Consider the following 9497-nt stretch of genomic DNA (forward strand, 5'->3'; position numbering starts at 1 on the left):
TTTTAATATCTTTTCATGAATTGTTTACAATTAGAATGGGCATTTTAAGTATGTAGTATTAGGTAAGATCTGACAGCATTAACATTCATTAATCATGGTCTCAGGGACTCTTACTATATTGATTTATTTATCTTGTATGTGTGGAGAAAATGGTGCACAAATAAGTAATTATGTTCTGACAAATCTTAAGAACATTTAATGCTTGAATCTTGGCTTATCAGTCTCTACAGCAATAAAATGACAATACACCTTGACCCAGTCACCCAAGTTTTTGTGACAATATCCCATTTAAAGAATATCACAAAGATAATTTAAGTTATATATTGCTATAGTTGTCATTTTGTGGGTTTTTTTTGTTTTTGTTTTTGTTTTTTGTTTTTTAGGTTTTTTGTTTTTTGTTTTGGTTTTTTGAGACAGGGTTTCTCTGTATAGCCCTGGCTGTCCTGGAACTCACTTTGTAGACCAGGCTGGCCTCAAACTCAGAAATTCGCCTGCCTCAGTTTCCCGAGTGCTGGGTTGTGGTATTTTTAATAGGGTGGTCCAGGGTGGATTGAACTCATGGGGATCTTTCTTCCTCTGCCTTTAAACTTTGGTGAGTAATTCATGTGTATCCACATCCAAATTTATTTTATATTTATTGTTTTTATGAGCTGTGTGCATCACTTATGCGGATGTGAGTCCCTGTGAGGGTAGAGGTCCATGAGTCTTAATAACAATAATTGCCTGGAAGAGAGGAACTTCAACAGCCAGTCTAAGCAATCCACACATTATTTCACAGAATCTCTTAATCATTTGTTTAATTGTTGACTAACTGACTGAGTTATTGGATGAAGTGTGCTAGTCACAAAGCTGTTTCCTAACTTTATATTTGTAAATGTTTTTCTTCAGTTGGATATACATAATTCATATTAAGCTATTTTTCAGAGTTTCATAGATAAAAAATATTACTTTTGTATATTTTGGAAAGATATATAGGAAGGAGATTAAATTTATATTAAACATACATATTGAAAAAAGAAAAATAGTTATATTAAATGTACTTTTTTCTGCAGAATTCTGGCCTTATAGTCACATACTTATTTTTATTTATTCAACTCTCATTTTTCTGCTTCTCTATTTTTTTTCCAAAACTTTTTTTCCTTTAACACAGATGGTGATCTGCCATATATCTGACATTAATGCTGTCTCAAAGAACATTGGATACTCAATAGAACATCCTCTATACTTCTTTTCTGGGATGCTGCTGAGATTTACAGTTTGCATGCCCTGAGTTTCATTTCTTTTAAATGTAATGGATTTGCCTAGAAACTTCACATGAAATCAAACAAAAGACTTTGCATATATCATAATTCTAAAATAATTAATAAGGATGAAAATGAAAATGTATGTAGTAGAGTAAAATAATGAAATAAAAAAACCCTTATGAGTAATGTTCTGACAGCAAAGACTAAAGTAGTTTTTATCAAGTTGACATACAACTAGCCAGAAAAAAAGAAATATGAGGCAAAAAAAAATCTACAAATGCTTTAGACAACATGTAAATGTTAAGAAATTGTTAATAGCATTTTAATAATTGATAGGAGTATGAATGAACAAAAATAATCTTAAAAATGGTTATTAACATAATGATAGTAAAAAATCCTGTAAACAAATCAGTAGGAAAGATAAGAAATCAGGGAATTCTTTTTGTATTATTTCTAAATGTCTACTACATCAGGTAATTTACTTAAAAATCAAAGAATACTTCATAAGTTATTTACATACTTAACTAGAGCAGATAACATTGAAACAACATACAACCCAATAATATCTTAATACTTTAATTTAAAAGAAAATTAATCTATAAAGGTCTGAATTCACATTTCTTCCTTTAAGTAGGTGTTAGAGATAAGTGGTAGTACAGTCCTCACAGTGCTGGCAATGACAGGCATCAGCACTCACTTTAGCCAGACCCTGACAAAATTCTTTACATCAGAGAGGTTGGTGTACATTTCATGGGCTGCTTGTACTTGTGTTTCTGGCTGCGCTGGAAAATGCCCCTGTATATTACATCTTCCTTCATAACTGCCCTGAGGATAGGGGAGCAAGAAAACACAACCATAGANCCGAGTAAAAAACAATACTTAGATGAAGAAAGATAAGTAGATACAGAAGAGCAGACATCATAGTTGTACTTTGCAAGTAAATTAATGCAGGACACATACATCCTAGAACTTGATGAAAGGATTTAGAGGACACTCAGTTGCCAGAAAAAAATTGTGTGCAAAGAAAAGAGCACAAGTCTGCAATTCAAAGAAAATGAGACCTCAATTATAAAGCCACAGGTAAGAGTNCAGGAATGTGCTTGGGACCAACATACACTTACAGATGGAACAATTTTCACTGCTAATACTCATAAGGATAAAAATGGAGAAAGCAGCTGGGCGGTGGTGGTGCACGCCTTTAATCCCAGCACTTGGGAGGCAGAGGCAGGCAGATTTCTGAGTTCAAGGCCAGCCTGGTCTACATCGTGAGTTCCAGGACAGCCAGGGCTACACAGAAAAACCGTCTCAACCCCCCCCCCAAATATATGGAGAAAGCAGTCTGGAATAATTGATAGGCACCAGAGCAATGTCCTAGAAAACTAGAAGTTACTTCATTTTATCTTTTTTTTTATTGTGGAGAAAATAATACAAAAAATTAAGTATATTAAGAAATATTTATTTTGGAATTGCTTAGTATAAGACAAGATAGTTAATATTTTATAGTAAAAATACTGTTTTTCTGTCATGAACGAATTTGATTGAATTTTTGATTGCATAAAAGGTTGAGCAATTTTACAAGATATAATTGTCTCATTAGCAAGAATAAGCTAGATACTATGGCTCACATAACTGAAAGTATAGCCTTTTCACATATGGGCATGTTGCTGCATAATATACAGAAAAACACATACAGATGTGCATTGTTGCATGAGCTGCTGAAAGGAGAGAGCAGAGGGAATAGACAGTCAGAAAGGGAATTAGTTATGATGAAGAACATGTGGCTCCAGTCAGCATCTAATTCATTTAGTCGGTTAGGTATATTAGACAAATTTCTGGGTTTATTTGAGAATCAATGTGATCCTAAAGAAATTAAATCTATCTTCAGTTACTACATCAAGGAACTATTACATGTATATATAAAATTTTTGATCTATTGGTATCTAAGGTATGCTAGTTTCAAACTAAATGAGTCACCACCCCAAATATATGATATTTTATATTTGAAAATATTTACTTCTCCACTGTTCTCAATGTTTTACTGAAAATCCCACCAATGTTTTAAAAAATACACAGTAATTTCACAATGAGCACAATTATTGTTCAGTACTATATTTTATTTTGTAGATTTTTAAAATAGATTTACAAACTCTATTGGTATAGTTTAGGATATTTTTAAATTGATCCATAGAGATATAAGATAAGCACACCATACTTCCTCTCTAAAGAGACACACTTTAATATTCTTCATCAATTTTTCTAAGGAATTCAGATTTTTCTTATATTACTCCTTAATCTTGTAGATTTCAGAAGAGCTAAAAAGTGGTCCTAAATGGCTACCCTCAAAGCAAGAGTATCTTGATAAGCACATCCATATACATGAAGGAAAGCACTGGAAACATATAGGGTGAAAGGTAAACATGAAATGCGAGAGAGAGAGAGAGAGAGAGAGAGAGAGAGAGAGAGAGAGAGAGAGAGAGAGAGAGAGAGAGATATTTAGTTATGTGTAGGAAAACAGTGGTCCCAAAATTTAATCTTGACAGTCCCAAAGTCAGGTGCATGTGAAAATAGCAAGTCTTGTCACTCAATATTTAGAAGTCTCTGTATTCATGACATTATTTAACCTCAGAAGAGCACATCTGGACTTTAAGAAAGCTCAGAAGTACCAGGTCATACTTAGATTAAATATAATTTTATCCATACTTTGAAATCACGACACTGAAAATATTCAATTCATCTGGCATTACAAGCATAAAAAGTTGTATGAAGTTCTAATATGATATAAGGAAAGCAAAATGAATAACATCAAAATGATCACTTTTCCTTTGAAAGAGAAAAAGAAGTGCAAATGAAACTATAACTTCAGAGATTTGAGAGTGGAAAACAGTGAATGTGAAAAAACTCATGAATGTTTTAATTCATACATACTTTACGCCACAAGAATTCTGAACTTTTACAAGGAATAATTGTACTTACTCTAGGTACATATCCTCGAAATAGTATGGGTCAATTTCATGGGGAACATGGTCACGTGTGTAGTAAATATGAAGAGGAAAAAACGCACCAATTGTCACATCTCCTTCATGGTAAGTATATTCCTTGATTTTTTCATAGCACTTATCACCAGTAAAGGCACATACAAAATTGGGAATATACAAAACTCCAAAGATAAAAATCCAGAACATCCTATTAACACACACATATATGCCTATCCATAAGACTGATGGATACAGAGCTAATGATGCCCAGCAGGTATATATTGACGTCAAGTGTTTGTGAGCATGTGTGGTTCTAACTTTGCTAATGAGGGCAGATGTCACAACACCTTTCTCAAGTTCCTATTGACACTTCTGCCACTGTTATTCAGAGTTCTGAATTCCCTTAGGCACTGTATCTGAGCCCCTGTATTCTGCTTGAAAAGAAATTGGAAAACATGTCTTCGATTTTCTTCTCTAGATACAGGCACCATGATTTTAGCCAAGAAGACAGACAGCTCTAGGAACAACTTCCTGTTGGGCTGTTTTGGCCAAATTTGAAGCAAAAAAACCCTTTTTATTATGACAACAACTTTAGCTGACAAAAGCATGCTAAATCATAGGTTGCCAGAGTAGGTGAATTAGAAGGCATGGAAATACACTCATGAGCAAAATAAGTGGAATATGTTTTTCAAATCAGAAACAGCAAGTTTAGTCTACACTTCCTACTGACTATAGGTGTCTAAGAATATTCTTTTATGATACATTTGTATGTGCCAAGCAGTAGGATGTCTGCACTTAAACCTATTCAGCTTATTTCTCATTTTTAAAAAGCCAATAGTCCTGTCATATTTCTCACTTATAAATTACCTACTTAAATTCAGTGCAAATGTTGTTTTGCCTCTTTCCATTCTGAGATTTGAACTTCTCCATCCTGGGATTACCATTGAGTTGAATTGTCCTTGTGATACATCCCTGCATCTAAAGCTGTGTATTTCCTTCTTACTCTACTAAAAAAATATAACAGTGTGTGAGAAATCCATCTCCTTTCTGTAAAGGTGTAATTTAAAGTCATCACAGTGTGTCCTTTCACCTAATATGCTTAAGGAAGCTCTCTTGAGTGGAGATCTATATCCAGACCAACAAGAGTTTAGGGCAGTTGAATGCACTCTTTTTTGTGGTATGGAAAGAATGTCCCCAACATAAATGAACTCCTCTAAGCAAGGATTGTTGAGTAGAGTGAATGAAAACCCAAATGAAACAACAATATAAAGCAATAAGAAATGAAACAGGCTGGGCTGGTGAGATGGCTCAGCGGGTAAGAACACGGCTCTTACAAAGGTCCTGAATTCAAATCCCAGCAACCACATGGTGGCTCAAAACCATCCGTAGAGATCTGGCGCCCTCTTCTGGAGTGTCTGAAGACAGCTACAGTGTACTTACATATAATAAATAAATAAATCTTTTTTTAAAAAAGTAAGAAAAGAAATGAAACAGGTCAAGCTGTAGCTTATTCAGACTTTCTTTTTAATGAAGATTAAGAATATGTAAGGCATACCTATTAAATAGATCCTGACTCTTACAAGACTGTATGCACCAGGTGGTGGTGGGGCACACCTTTAATCCCAGCATTTGGGAGGCAGAGGTTTCTGAGTACGAGTCCAGCCTGGTCTATAAAGTGAGTTCCAGGACAGCCAGGGCTACACAGAGAAACCCTTATATATATATGTAATTTAAAAAAGATTGTATGCAATGAAAAGGCATGGGCATACCTGATTCTCAGTTCAGTGCAATCCTGTGTAGTACTGCAAACCTATAAAACAATCAATCCAAAGATATTCCTCACTTAGACACATGGTACTAAATCTTCGTATTAAGAAGCTTATTGAGTGGCTGGTGAGATGGCTCAGCGGTCCAAAGGTCTTGAGTTCAAATCTCAGCAACCTCATGGTGGCTCACAACCATCCATAATGAAATCTGATGCCCTCTTCTGGAATCTCTGAAGACAGCTATAGTGTACTTAAAAATAATAAATGAATAAATAAATATTTTTAAAAAGAAGCTTATTGACATCTGTCTATAGGAACTGTAGGAACAAAAACTGGAGAAGAGCCTGAGAGAAAGGAAGTCCACTGGCAGGTCCAAATTGGGATCCAACACAAGGGGAGGCCTGAGGCCTGACACTGTTACTGAGGCTGTAGTATGCTTGCAGACAGAAGCCTAGCATGACTGTCCTTTGAGGGGCCCAACAAGCAGCTGAGAGAGGCAGATGCAGATAGCACCAATCAATCAGAAGACATGGACCCCTGTGGTTGAATTGGGAGAAGCTGGAAGAAGCCAAAGGGAAGTGGGGCCCAATAGGAAAACCAGCAGTTTCACCTCACATGAACCCCTGAGATCACTCAGACACTGAGCCACTAACCTGGCAGCATACACCAGCTAATATGAGGCCCCCAACACATATAAAACAGAGGACTACCTGGTCTGACCTCAGTGAGAGAATATGCTCCTCACTCTTGAGAGACTTGAGCCCCCAGGGAGTGAGCAGGTCTGGGAAAGTGGGGCATGGTGGGAAGGTATGGGTTGGAAAGCTGTTGGGGGGGTGCAAACTAGAAGTGGGATTGAAGACTGGACTGTAAAAAATGATTTAAGATCAAAAATATTTATTGACACCTTCCCTGCTCCCTTTTCTGTTCCCACTGAGTCGTCTGGAGTATGCCCTGCTGCAAAATGTAGCCTGCTGTCCAACCAACCAGACCCTCCATTGTCTGGCTACTTCTCCACAGACCTTCATCAGACCTGCAGATCCTGAAGCATACAGACCTGTAGAACCTGAATCATCCAGGAACACCCAGGGACAACCAGATGGATAAAGATCAGCATTAAAAAAACATTCAACAGAAGTCAATATGGCACCTTCAGAGCACAGCAATCCTACTACAGCAAACCCTGGATATTCTAACACAACCAAAGCACAGGAAATGACATTAAATGAAATCCTATAAAAAATGACAGAGGCCTTTATGTGGAGAGGTACACATTGCATAGAGCATGTACTACTGCATGGTGCCTGTAAGGTCAAAGAAAACGTTGAGGAAGTCAGTTCTATCCTACCATGCAAGTTTCAGGGGTCAAACTCAAGGAAACAGACTTGAGAACAAGGACTTTTATCTTCTGAGCCCTCTCAGGAACCCAGTCTTCAAGGAAACCAAAAATGTAGTCAATATAAGTTATGACATTTGTAATGGGTTAATTAATAACAATGAAGAAGGAGGAGGAAGATGCTCTTGTATTCATTCCTTTTGCAATAAAATGTTACCAGTAAAAAAAAAAAGAAGAAGAAACCTTTTGGAGGATTCACTGTCCCTGAACTCAAGCTGTAATACAGAGAAATAGTGATAAAGAAAAAACTGCATGGTATTGGTGCAGAAATAGATATCTTGATCAATGGAATTGAATTGAAAACCCACATATCTAAGGACACTTGAATTTGACACAGAAGCCAAAACCATACAATGGGGGAAATTTCTATTTACAAAAGTTAAAGCAAGCCAGGCGTGATGACACACACCTTTAATCCCACCACTTGGGAGGCAGAGGCAGGTGAATTTCTGAGTTCGAAGCCAGCCTGGTCTACAAAGTGAGTTCCAGGACAGCCAGGGCTACACAGAGAAACCCTGTCTCAAAAAACAAAGAAACAAAACAAAACAAAAAAGTTAAAGCAAGATCACATAAATAGACCTATAAAGCCTAAGAATTAGAAGCAGACATTAAACTTCCAACCAAAAAAGTGAAGGACCAGAAAGTTTTAGCGCAGAATTCTACCAGACATTCAAAAAATAGATAATATAAATAATATTCAAATCCCTTCACATAATAGGAACAGGAAGAACATTTCCAAATTTGTTTTACAAAGCCACGATCAGTTTCATATCCAAGACTTCAAATTTCTTAACGACGAAAAAGATTATGAATCAGCTTTTCTTCCTCCCATGGGTATTTTGTTCTTCCTTCTAAGAAGGACCTAAGTATCCACAGTTTGGTCTTCCTTCTTCTTGAGCTACTTGTGGTCTGTGAATTGTATCTTGGGTATTCTGAGCTTCTGGGCTACAATCCACTTTTTACTGAATGCATACCATGTGTGTTCTTTTGTGATTGGGTTAACTCATTCAGGATGATGTTTGCTAATTCCATCCATTTGCCTAAGAATTTCATGAATTCATTGTTTGTAATAGCTGAGTAGTACTCCACAGTGTGAATGTACCACAGTTCCTGTGCCCATTATGCTGTTTAGGGATGTCTGTGTTCTTTCCAGCTTCTGGATATTATAAATAAGGCTGCTATGAACATAGTGGAACATGAGTCTTTATTATATGTTGGAGCATCTTCTGGGTATATGCCCAGGAAGTGGTATAGCTGGGTCCTCAGGTAGTACTATGTCCAATCTTCTGAGGCGCCTCCAGACTGATTTCCAGAGCAGTTTCACCATCTTGCAATACCATCAGCAATGGAGGAGTGTTCCTCTTTATCCACATCCTCACCAGCATCTGCTGAAACCTGAGTTTTTCATCTTAGCCATTCTGACTGGTGTGAGGTGGAATCTCAGGGTTGTTTTTCAGCACTTTACATTGAGGTAGTGTCTGTCTTTGACACTGAGGTACATTTCCTGTATGCAGCAAAATACTGGGTCCTGTTTACCTAAGCAGTCTGTTAGTCTATGTCTTTCTAATGGGAAATTGAGTCCATTGATGTTAAGAGATACTAAGGAATAGTGATTGTTGTTTCCTGTTATTTTTGTTGTTAGAGGTGTAATTATGTTTGTGTGGCTATCTTCTTTTAGGTTTGTTGAAAGATTACTTCCCTCCTTTTTCTTTTCTTTTTTAAAATATTTTTTATTAGGTATTTTCCTCATTTGCATTTCCAATGCTATCCCAAAAGTCCCCCATACCTACCCACCCACTCCTACTTCTTAGCTCTTGCGTTCTCCTGTACTGAGGCATATAAAGTTTGCACAACCAATGGGCCTCTCTTTCCAGTGATGGCCGACTAGGCCACCTTTTGATACATATGCAGCTAGAGACACCAGCTCTGGGGGTACTGGTTAGTTCATATGGTTGTTCCACCTATAGGGTTGCAGATCCCTTTAGCTCCTTGGTTACTTTCCCTATCTCCTCCATTGGGGGCCCTGTGATCCATCCAATAGCTGACTGTGAGCATCCACTTCTGTGTTTGCCCTGCATAAGGCCCCTGCATAGTCTAACAAGAGACAGCTATATCAGGG

The sequence above is a fragment of the Mus caroli genome, unplaced genomic scaffold (genome assembly GCF_900094665.2).
Source record: "Mus caroli unplaced genomic scaffold, CAROLI_EIJ_v1.1 scaffold_21641_1, whole genome shotgun sequence".
NCBI lineage: Eukaryota > Metazoa > Chordata > Mammalia > Rodentia > Muridae > Mus > Mus caroli.